This window comes from Bos indicus x Bos taurus, chromosome 11, assembly GCF_003369695.1.
Source record: "Bos indicus x Bos taurus breed Angus x Brahman F1 hybrid chromosome 11, Bos_hybrid_MaternalHap_v2.0, whole genome shotgun sequence".
Classification (NCBI taxonomy): Eukaryota; Metazoa; Chordata; class Mammalia; order Artiodactyla; family Bovidae; genus Bos; species Bos indicus x Bos taurus.
Genome location: NC_040086.1, coordinates 23,496,334 through 23,508,489, shown reverse-complemented (window position 1 = coordinate 23,508,489; position 12,156 = coordinate 23,496,334).

The following is a 12,156-nucleotide window of genomic DNA, read 5'->3' as shown; positions in this document are numbered from 1 at the left end:
ATGCATGAAAGTGAAAAGTGAAAGTGAAGTCATTCAGTTGTGCCCGACTCTCAGCCACCCCATGGACTGCAGCCTACCAGGCTCCTCCTTTCATGGGATTTTTCCAGGCAAGAGTACTGGAGTGGGTTGCCATTGCCTTCTCCGATTTTAGGTGGAGGCCTTATAAATTGAACCTCTACTTCATTGCAATTAGCCAGGATATCCTTGGCCTCCAGAGGGTGGTACTTTAGGTCATTTGGGTTTCAAGGTGCCATATCTATACCTCTAAGCTTGGTGCAGAAATTCTGGATTACAATATTAGTAAAACAGATTCTGCTAGCTTGTACCAGCTCTAAAACAGCTAATAGGTGCCAACCTAAGCAGACAGTACCTTCAGTTTATGGGTACAGTTTCCATGCTTAAATCAAAGACCTAAACTTGGCATCATTTTATGAAAATTGAAATGGCAAGAGATCTTCCTCCTATGTTATTAATTATTTATAATATTACATAATACTTTCTGAGATACATTTTAAGAGCCAGAACAAGAGAGCACTCAGCAGTAGTCTGGCCACCTTAACAGGTATCCTTCCTAAATAGTGATTAGAATAAACATTGTGTATTGGTGAAGCACATTAAACTAGTAATAAAATTCTAAGAGTTTTCTCTTTATCAGAGTGGATCAAACTGGGCATGGAGTAATAAGCAAAATAAAGTTCTTGTTTATGAGTGCCTTGGGAAAGAGTACTTGCCAGTGAAGCAGCATAAGAATAGAATTCACACTTAGGATTCATTGCAAATAAAAACTAGAATTTAAGACACAAGATGATGCCTGTCTACATCAAGTACAGAGGCCCAACATCTTCTAGAGTTTTAGATGTCTGTGTACATACTAGATGCTTCTCATTAGCCTTTAAATATGTCTGTATTGTCCCCATTAAAAAGAAAAGCAGGAAGAACATAAAAAGAGGAGGTATGAAAGAAGAGGGAAAGCAAGAAAATGGAAAGGAAAACAGCAAAGAAAAGGAACATCAACGATACAAAGACTACATAATTCAATGGAGAAAGCATTTAGTATCTTTCATCTCTGATGTGACATAGAGTTTTCTTTGAAATTATCTGGGTTCCCTGACTTCCTTAATAATAAAATACCTAATTTCTAGCTGGGCACATGGCCTACTGTGAATAAAGTATACATTTCCCAGACTCTTAATACTAGGCTTGGCTACATGACTAAGCACTGATCAACAGAATGCAAATAAAAGTATATGAAAGCGTCCAGAAATCATCACTGTTAGGATAGACAAGCCTCTGTCATCCTTGTCATTCTTTCTCCCTCCTGAAGGCTGAAGTCATTATGGCCTGAGAGTCAATAGACCTCTAAAATTATAAAATGGAAGCTGATGACAGGGAAGCAAGCTGACAGAGGTGGGCCCTGATTGTCATGAAGCTTAAATTTACACAAAGTTATATGTCAATTATAGCTCAATAAAGTTGAAAAAAATTATAGTGATTGTGCTGTAAGGATGACATAATGTTGAAAAGTCTTGGTACAAAAAGCCTGATTTTCTTTTACAAATGCTATTAAAAATGTGCTTAATAGGAGATTAATGCTTCAACCATTCCCTGGTGGTTGGATGTTTGGGACTCCATGCTTCCAGTGCAGGGAGTGTGGGTTCAATCCCTGGTTGGGGAACTAAGATCCCACATGCTGAATGGTGTGGCCAAAAAAATAAAAAATAAACTAAAATGTGCTTAATAAATGGTAGCTATTATAATGATGATGATATTTTTAGTAAAGCATTGTGCTAGGCAGTATGTGTACAGCAAGACAGTCCCTATCCTCAGTGAGCTTGTGGTAGAGGATAGACATACCAAAACATTAAGATGCATAAAATTGTGAAATATAAGCAGATAGTAATAACTTTTAATTTTACAATGTACTATATATTTTTTCCTGAGATTCTTAAAGTCACTGTAAAACTCTATTGAACTTTCACCTTTTAGACATAGCCCCAATAATAAAAATGGGTTTTAGTACTAAAACTACAAAACATCCACAAACCACCTGTTTGCAATTAATCCAGTTTATTTTCCACAGTAGAACAAAAATAATCCCAAAATATTTTGTCATATCCTTGAACCAAAGATCTGAAAGGAAAAAACCCCTATTATGACATTTCAATACATATCATCTTTTAAAGTACAGCCTGTTTACTTGAGGGAATATAATTTCAATTGTGATATGTATATATGATAGATGTTATATGTGTGTATATTGTTATTTGCCTAAAAATTGGTGGTAAACATGCAGCCTAACTATAATATATACCTATTTAATATATTTAGTAATAAAATTTTAATAGTACTCTTCACAATTTTATTTTATATGGAGAAAATTTAACCCAGTGCATTGATATCTTGAATATATCTATATATTTTTTTTACCAATGCGAGATTTTTAAAAAATTATAAACAACTCCAGATTAAATTTTTAAAAAGAGAAAGTGACAATTCAGGTTTTTCTCTTGGATTTTATTTTCAGTAATGCCCATGTTTCATATAATGATATTAGATAATTAACATTTTTAAAATAAATTAATTTCAGTAATGGAATCAGATTATCTCATAAAACCACAAGTTATTTCCTCACATGTACTAAATAAAAATGGCCCTCAAATTTTTCTTTTAATCAATAAGCTTCATGAATATTTTTTTCAATTGACATAATATAGACTATGGAGAACAGGCACTTAATCTGGATAAAATAATATCCAAAACAGAAAAAGTTCTGGATCTTTATTCACTCAGATTTCCTTCTTCCTGCCCCCGACAGGATTCCTATTGGCCAATAAAATGTGAAGAAAAATCTGTATGTGTGTGTGTGTGTGTGTGTGCGTGCGTGTTTGGGAAATGAGGTGCTATTGTGAAGAAGTCTCTTCTCTGACATGTTATGAATGCATAAGTCACGTGAACCCACTTCAGTCATCTGGAAGCCAGGGGATAAAGTTGAACATAAGGTGGAAAACAAGAGAAGAAGGAAAGAACCTGAGACTATCTATTATAACATTGCTGACCCACTAAATCAACAAAATCTAGAACGACCCTATGTCTAAGCTTGCTGTTTAATGAGGAAATAAATTTTCTATTGCTTAAATCAATTTGAACTTCCTGTTACTCTAAGTCAAAGGTCTCCTGATTAATATAGTCTGCACAATTGGAAAACCACTACATACAGACCAATCGTAGAATGGATAAATAGATTGTGGCATATCCATATAATAGAAAACTACTTAGTAATAAAATCAATGAGCAGATACATGCAATGACATGGTTCAATCTCAAAAGCATCAGGCTAAATGAAAGAAGTGAGACGAAAAACATCACTAACTGTACAACCAGATTTATACAAAATTCTTGAAAGGTCAAAATCAGACCAGTGATTACAAGATGGGGAGGGAGAGGTTTGACCTCCAAGAAGCAGAAAGGGAATTTTAGGCGCTGAGAGAAATGTTCTGTATTTTGATTATAGTGATGATTACATTCATTATACATTGTACATATATCACATGAGAATGGTGAACTTTACTGTATGTAAATTGTACCTCAGTGAATAAAAATATCTCTTTTAAAAATATATAAATGAAAATACTCCAAAAAAGGACTGGAAGTCATCATGCTACAATGTCGTCTCAATACACAGTAGAAGTGATAAAGTATTTTACAAGTAATATTTTGCTAATATTTAAGTTTTAATACTAAAAAGTGATGAGCTTTCTAAGTTAATTGCTATAGATTTAATGTAATCCTTAGAGTACCATGACTTTCCCTCACTTGCAGTCCTTTTCTCTAACCGAACTTCTTCAACAAATAGCTTAGCCTCTCTACTGCACTGTTGGAAAATCACGTGTTCTGCTTTCTTAACTGAGAGAGAAAAAATGATCATCCAGTGTCCACTTGAATGCTCCTGATGAATGTCTCTACTGACTTTTGAAAAGATGAAAAGCTATCCAAGTATTTAAGAAGTAGGAAGAGTCAAGACCATCAAGTATTAAAAGTAAGTGAGGATTCAAGGTTTTCATTAGAAGAATTTTCCCTGAGTTTGCTGGTCATTGGAACATTAATTACGAGTAGTTTTGGCATAAGTCTTTGCTAATGCAACACTAAAGCAGCTCATTCTACTAATGGCTAGCTCTAATTCACAGCAAGTCTTTCTTATAATAAGCAGAACTCTGGCTTGCTTTAACTTATAAACATTTATCTTCTGAATGAGGCCTTTTCTTTTACCACATTAGGATCGCTTAAATAATTGAAAGCATTTCATTTCCCCATCCCTCTCCACATTTCTGTCTTTCTTTCTAGGGTCTGTGTGTTACAAGGATGGAGGAAAAGGAACATTTCTTTATCCATGAGGTTATAGAAGAATAATTTTATTTCTTTTTTCATCAGCGATGAGTAGGAGAGACACAATTTGATTCCCTCTATTCACACCATCTATGCATAGCCTCTTCTCTCTTCCACCTGGAAAAAAAATGATTAATACAGGCAAAGGCCTAATATCGATTCCTCTCTGATGGTCAGAATTAATATTCCAAGTTCACTGACCATGTCTGTCTTGGCCTCTTGCAGTTTCTCTCCCAGATGACAGGAATGCCTCTAAGTGGCAGATATTCTCCTCAATCCTGTCTATGTGGTAAGCTCACCACTAAAGACCTTCCCAGTCTTACTAACTATAGGAAATAACGGTTATTCAACTGCCTGGCCTGAAACTGGATGGGCAAGAGAGTTCAATTCATAACGAAGAGTGTAGAAAGCCTCTCTTCACTGTTAAGTCCAAGACACATTTTCACATTCAATGTGAACAGTAAGCTGTGTGCTTTGGATAATAAAGTTGATACTGGATGCATTCCATCCTTCGTCCAAATCCTTGAACTTCATCTCAGTTGGCTCAGAATTTAGAGCGAGTCTGTGCATTATTCAGAGCTGGCAAATCTCCCCTAATAATCCTTAGTTCTTTCAATATTCTTTTGTACATGTTGTCCTTATTCTCCAACATTATGTTTATCCTTTTCTGAATAGTCTTTAATTTGTGTAGGCAACTCTAACACTGTGGCCTCTGAGTATCATAATATACTTGAAAAAATCCTTAAATTGAATTCAGTTAGACCTTGGTTAACATCCTGACTCCACTGGTTACGAGATGAGAGTGGTTGGGTAGATTACTTCACAGCCCTGAGTCTCAGGTTCTCCCTCTTGAATGAATAGAATATCAACCTCACAGGATTGTTATGAAGCTAGAGATAATTAAGACATTAATAGCATTTGTAAGTCATTTAGCATAGTGCCTGATATACACAAAGTCCCTGAAGAATGTAGTTTTCCTTTCAGTGTTCTCACACAAAACTACACCTATTTCAGTGTTATACCTGGGACATACTGAAGATATTTTAAAATGTAATACTTGCTCCACTGACTACACATATTTTGAGAAAATTTTGTGGAGCTGATATATTTCTATATAAATCATTGTAAGACAATCTCTTTTAAAGGAAGTTATACCTCCTCAAAACATTTGTTCAGTGCATCAGACAAACTTAACCTTCTTTCTGAGCCTCAATTAAATGCTATGTTTTCCGTGAAGGTTTAATGATGTCTTCTCAGCCTTAACAGAATCAGAATGATGCATTTGATTTAGGGATCTTTTATATTACTGACTTCATTCTTTATTTTGCTAATCTACTGTTATCTAATAATTCACATTACATTGTAAACTCCTATGAAATTAGGCCTGGCACAATGGTACTGATTCATACCAGGATTCCCATCTAATATCAGAGTTTCTTAGAGGTCAAAGGGCAGTGTAAATAAAATGTTAACACTGGGCCTGCTTGAAGTTAACACAACACTGCTTGACGTTTTCCTTGGAAGTACTAGTGAAGACAAATGAATGTTTATGCCTCCTTTGCGGCGTGGTACTGCACTGGTTTGGGAGAGAGGTGATTTGGGATGGAAGGCTTCAACTGCAACGGTATACAAAATTGGTGGGTAGAGGGGTGATGCCCTTCCATAAGTCAAGGTGATCCTCATACTCTTTGATCCTCACCTGTGGCAACCATATGTGACCCATGTATCCAAGGAGACAAAAGTAGTTGCATTTTTGGATACATTTTGCTCAGGCCTTCTAATGAGATGAAGATATTGTATTTCCTGCTTTGTATCCTTCTAAACAGCTAATTAACTATAGTATTATATTACTATTCTCTATTATTAGATTTTATTGCCATTTTGTTTATGTCACATGAGTCTTATTGCGAATCTGAAACCATAGCCATAGATTTGCTACTGCCAGGAGACTTTCATAACTTATCTGAATCATTCAGAATCAATAGAACATTTACCAAATGCTCCTGGTTTATCAGAATAATAACGCTGGCATTTGCAATTATTGAAAGATCACAAGGTTGGGGGTCAAAGAAGTTCAGGATGTATTACACCACTGAGTAGCTACTGTGGCTACTATGTAAGATAGAAGCCAGAAAAATGGGAAGACAGAGAGTCTGGGAAACTCTGCAGTGAACTTGCATACCTCCCTAAAATTTTACGCAGTATCTTTATAAATATGCATTGATTATTTCTCCGAATATGCTCACATTTTACAGAGGTGCTGAAACATGACCACATAAAAGGTTAAGAGTTATTACTTTACTTTAGAGAGGCTGAATGCTCTTCTGAGATAAATTCAGGCAATTTATGTGGAAAATTATTTCTTTGATGCCTCCAGGTTACCACTTAGCAAATTACTCTTAGACTCTACCAAGTGGCCTTAATTACCTAAAATTAAGGTTAATTTTTCCACCTAAAATGTCTTGCTCATCTCTGAGGAACTTACTCAAACACTGTTAAGGACAAGTTTTTCCAAGAGTTCCAGTACAATTGGCAATGTGTGTATGCTTAGTCGCTCAGTACTGTCAGACCCTTTGACCTCATCCTCTATTCATGAAATTTTCCAGGCAAGAATACTGGAGAGGGTTGGTATTTCCTTCTCCAAGAAATCTTCCCTATCCAAGGATCAAACCTTTGTCTCCTGCATTGATAGGCAGATATTTTTTAATCACTGTACCACCTGGAAAGCTGACACTAGTCAATACATTATTTCTAATGAAGGTTATCAGAACACCCCTTCATCTTACCCTTAGAGGAAAAATGCTCAAATAGGAACAAAGTTCATGTAAAAACTAAATGTTACTTTGATTGGCACTGGGGACAAAATAGTTGAAACAAAGTATCCCCTCACTCCTAGCCTCATCTAATGACCTTCCAGTTCCTGCAACAGAATGAAGCATTCAGGAAAGAGCAACAGCACTGCGCTAAAAAAAAAAAAAATCACAAATGGAAAGAATTAACTGTTCACTACTAGTATTGGTGATTATGGTAGCCTTTACAACCAACAGACAGTGTTTCTTTTTTAACATAGAGATTGTATACACATGCTAATGTATCAATTAGGAAAGGCTTTCCCTTCAAGTGAGACAATAGCCAAGCTAATGTAGCCTAGACTAGAGACTTGATTTTCTCTTCCTCACTCAACAAGGGTAGGATAATTATTTCTTGCAGTCATTTGTTAAGTCAGCACCAAGGATTTATGACTGGCATCACTACAGTTTCCCAGGTCTTTTTTTTCAGTGTTCCAAAATGATGGAAGTTATTCTGATCATCATATCCCCACAAAGATTTCATTCAAAATAATGAGACAAGCAAGGTGTAACCCAGAACAAATGCTTCTTCTTGAATCTACTGTAACTTTATACTAACTAGGAGTAATTTTCTCTGAGCTATCTCTGCCCCCAAAGGGCTTATTCCCAGAATTGAGTCACTTGCCAAACTCTAGAAAAAGTGCTATCTAGAACCACAGTTGATGATGTCAGAGATCACCACCTAATTCATAAACAAGAGATATTAGCAGAGATGAAGTAGTAATACTAGCCTTGGAGTAAGCAGCCAGTGTTTTATTTTTGCTTTATTTCATTTTGTTGTTTGTTGAGCTTCAATTACAAAGATTTGAATTCATCATAATCTGCAGTTCAAGTTATAGTCTCATCAATGATCAATGCAAGAAGCCTCTATTTTATAAATATTATATATATTTACTTATCATGTTTGGTCTCCATATAGTGCTATTTCCCTCACATGGGACAATGGCTATGCTCATTTACTGCTGGCTTTGATATTATTTCCATGCCTTTATAGTGGTCAAAAGTAAAATATCTGTACTTTTAAAGATAAAGTACATCAAGAATTCTTACTGATTAATTTATTCTTCATTCATTATTACAGATTTTACTTAGCTTCATTAAAATTTGCCAATTGAATTTATCTCATGATATAAATTTTAATCTCAATGATATCAACCTAGCTATTCACACTACAAAATAAAATAACAGTCTCTGAATACCAATAATAACATTTAAGTCATCAAGATAGTGACTAGGTAGTTCAAAAAACACAACAGTATGGTAATAGCATAAAAAAGATGCATAGACCAATGGAACAGAATAAGGAGCTCCAAAATCAACCCTAATAAACTAACTAATATTTGAAAAAGAATCAAGAAAAAAAAAGTTAGTCTCTTCAATAAATGGTGCTAGGAAAACTGGATATTCATATACAAAAGAATGCAACTGGACTCCAGTCTTACACCTCTCCCCCAAATTAACTTGAAATGGATTAAATACTTATGCAAAACCTGAAACCATAAAACTCCTAGAATAAAACAAAGGGACAATATTTTTTCATTGGTTTTGGCAATGATTTCATGGCTATGTCACCAAAAGCACAAGCAATAAAAGCAAGAACAAGCAAGTAATCCAAAAAGCTTCTGCACAGCAAAGGAAACCATACACAGAATGCAAAGGAAACTTACTGAATAGGAGAAAATATTTGCAAACCACAAATGTCATAATGTACTAATACTCAAAATATATAAGAAATGCATATAATTCAACAGCTAAAAACTCTACAATAAGTAATTCAAATTTTACAAATGAGAAAATAGACATTTTTCTTTCTTTTTTAAAAAATTAATTTATTAAAAAAATTAATTTATTTAATTGGAGGCTTATTACTTTACAATATTGTGGTGGTTTTTGCCAAACATTGATATGAATCAGCCATGGGTGTACATGTGTCCCCCATCCCAAACCACCTTCCCACCTTCCTCCCCATCCCATACCTCTGGGTTGTCCCAGTGCACTAGCTTTGAGTCCCCTGTTTCATGCATCAAACTTGGACTGGTCATCTATTTCACATATGGTAATATATATGTTTCAATGCTACTCTCTCAAATCATGCCATCTTTGCCTTCTCCCACAGAGTCCAAAAGTCTGTTCTTTATATCTGTGTCTCTTTTGCTGTCTCGTATATAGGGTCGTTGTTACCATCTTTCTAAATTCTGTATATATGCATTGATATACTGTTTTGGTGTTTTTCTTTCTGACTTACTTCACTCTGTATAATAGGCTCCAGCTTCATCTGCCTCATTATAAAAGCTGGAGAGGGTGTGGAGAAAAGGGAACCCTCTTACACTGTTGGTGGGAATGCAAACTAGTACAGCCACTCTGGAGAACAGTGTGGGGATTTTTCCAAGAAGATGTTCAAATGAGTAACAAGAGCATGACAAGGTATTCAACCTCATCAATCATTAAGGAAATACGAATCAAAACCTCATGAGTCTTATACCATAAACCACCAATGAAAATTATGAAATGCTGATAGTTATTGGCTTTTCCCATAATTTTCTCTTCTGAAAGCACAATCTTTATTGGAAAAAGGATTAGAGAAACCACTTCTGCTCCTTGATCCAGCTCCCCTTCCTGGACTTTATAATCAAAAATGAGATGTTTTTTAATACAATAATTTATCAATATTACCATGAAACTGAGCAAAAGTTGGCACTATATGTAGGACTGGTGAATTGGAACAGACTAAATTACATTGCTATCTAGGAAAGCAGTATATCTTCTATTAGACACACTAGTGTCTAGGAAGTCAGTATTGTACCTAACCAAACGTCTCGCTACATGCTTCTTCCATCAGAGAGAGAGAGATAGCTTGCGATAGTTATAGCTATAAAAGAAGAAATTCCTTATAGGAATTGACTCACAGTTTTGCAGATCAAGAAGTCCCACCGTCTGCCGTGTTCAAGCCTGAGAACTAGGAGGGTCACTGATGTAATTTAATCCAAGTCCAAAGAAGGGGAAACCAGAAGTGCCAGTGTCTGTGGGCAGAAGAGAGTTGTCACAGGTAAGCAGAGAGAGCAAATTCATCCTTCCTTCACCATTTTTGTTCTATCCGAGCCCTCAGCAGGTTGGGTAGTGCACATGGACACAAGCAGAGGTGGCCCTCTTTACTCAGTCTGCTGATTCAAATGCCAATCTTTTCTGGAGACACTGTCACAGACACGCCTCGAGATAATGCTGTACCAGCTGTCTGGGCATCCCTTAGCCCGGTCAAGTTGACCCATAAAATTAACCATCATAGGAATCAACAATTTTCCTTAAACTATTATTGCCTGAATACCCTCTTCATCATTCTGTTAAAAATATTAAACTCTACTGCTTCATATAATCCAGATACAGCATCTAGGTCCTTGATTTCATAATTTTTCCATACCCACTTGCCTTGCTCTATTTTTGCCACACATCTTATCACCTCCTAATGTTCTATATTATTTTATCATTATATTTTCTGTTTCCTCTTGCTAAAATTCAAGCTCCGTAAAGACCAATTTTTATCTATTTTAGCCTAGTGATATATTTCAAGCATCTATTTAAAATATACCTAGTAAATACTAGGGGCTCAATATCCATTTCATAAATGAACATAAGTAAAATCTTATTTAATGTAATGGTATATAGTTTCCTCTTTTTCTCTTCCTCTTCTATAGTGGACTACTCTTTGATAAAGTCCAGTGTAGAGTTATTTCTTATAATATTCATCCAACTTCATTTTTTTAGGTAACAGAAGTAGTCTTTACCTATCTAACATACAAACACATTTTATTAGTCTCCATGTATTTTAGTTTATCATGGATTTCCTGTAGATTATTTTCCTATATTCTCTCAAATGAGTTAGAGTAGACACATAGTACAATTCAAACTTTTTCAAAAAGCTTTTCTAAGAAGGTGTTGCACATATGAACACAGTACTAATGACCATATCAATGGAGAGACACATAACATACATATTCTGTTGGTCTCAAGAACATTTGTGTTTTTTTTTTTTTTTGCTGGAAACTGAACTGTAGCATTTTATGTATACTCTCACCTCCAAAATGCCCAGAGTAAAATGCTTTTGGTGTGTGTGTTGTTCAGTGAGAGACGGTAGCATTGTTACAGTTAAATCTTCATGGTATAGTAATGAAAGACCTGGTTCCCTAAAAGGCTGAAAAAATATTTCTCTCTGGGTTCTTATCTCACTGTCAGAAAGGGACTCAGGCTCAAAGAAAACATAGTCTGATACTTGCAGATCCTTAAGGATTAAACAACCAAGATTAAATTCCACACTCTTGCTTCTGACTGTTGATTGAACCCTAAACCATGTTTCATGGGTTGATGGAAATCAGAGTTAACTTTTATCTATAGGAAAATAATATTTTTATAGCTGCTCACAATCCTCCCTGTAAAACTGTCAATTTTACAAATGTTGTTGGCAATAGAAGCATAAGTTGCAATGCCTCAAAATAATCCTAAGTGCTATGCAATAAAAATAAATATCCATGGCCTGTTTTTTACTGAAACTATTATTTCTTGATTCACATTGACATAGCTGCTGCTGCTGCTGCTAAGTCGCTTCATTCGTGTCCGACTCTGTGTGACCCCATAGACGGCAGCCCACCAGGCTCCCCCGTCCCTGAGATTCTCCAGGCAAGAACACTGGAGTGGGTTGCCATTTCCTTCTCCAATGCATGCAAGTGAAAAGTGAAAGTGAAGTTGTTCAGTTGTCTCCGACTCTTAGAGACCCCAGGGACCACAGCCTACCAGGCTCCTCCATCCATGGGATTTTCCAGGCAGGAGTACTGGAGTGGGGTGCCATTGCCTTCTCCGCACTGACATAGCAACAGTTGCTAATATTTTTATTCATTAGATTTATCTTCTTCCCCTTATCTGCTTGCCTCCTTGC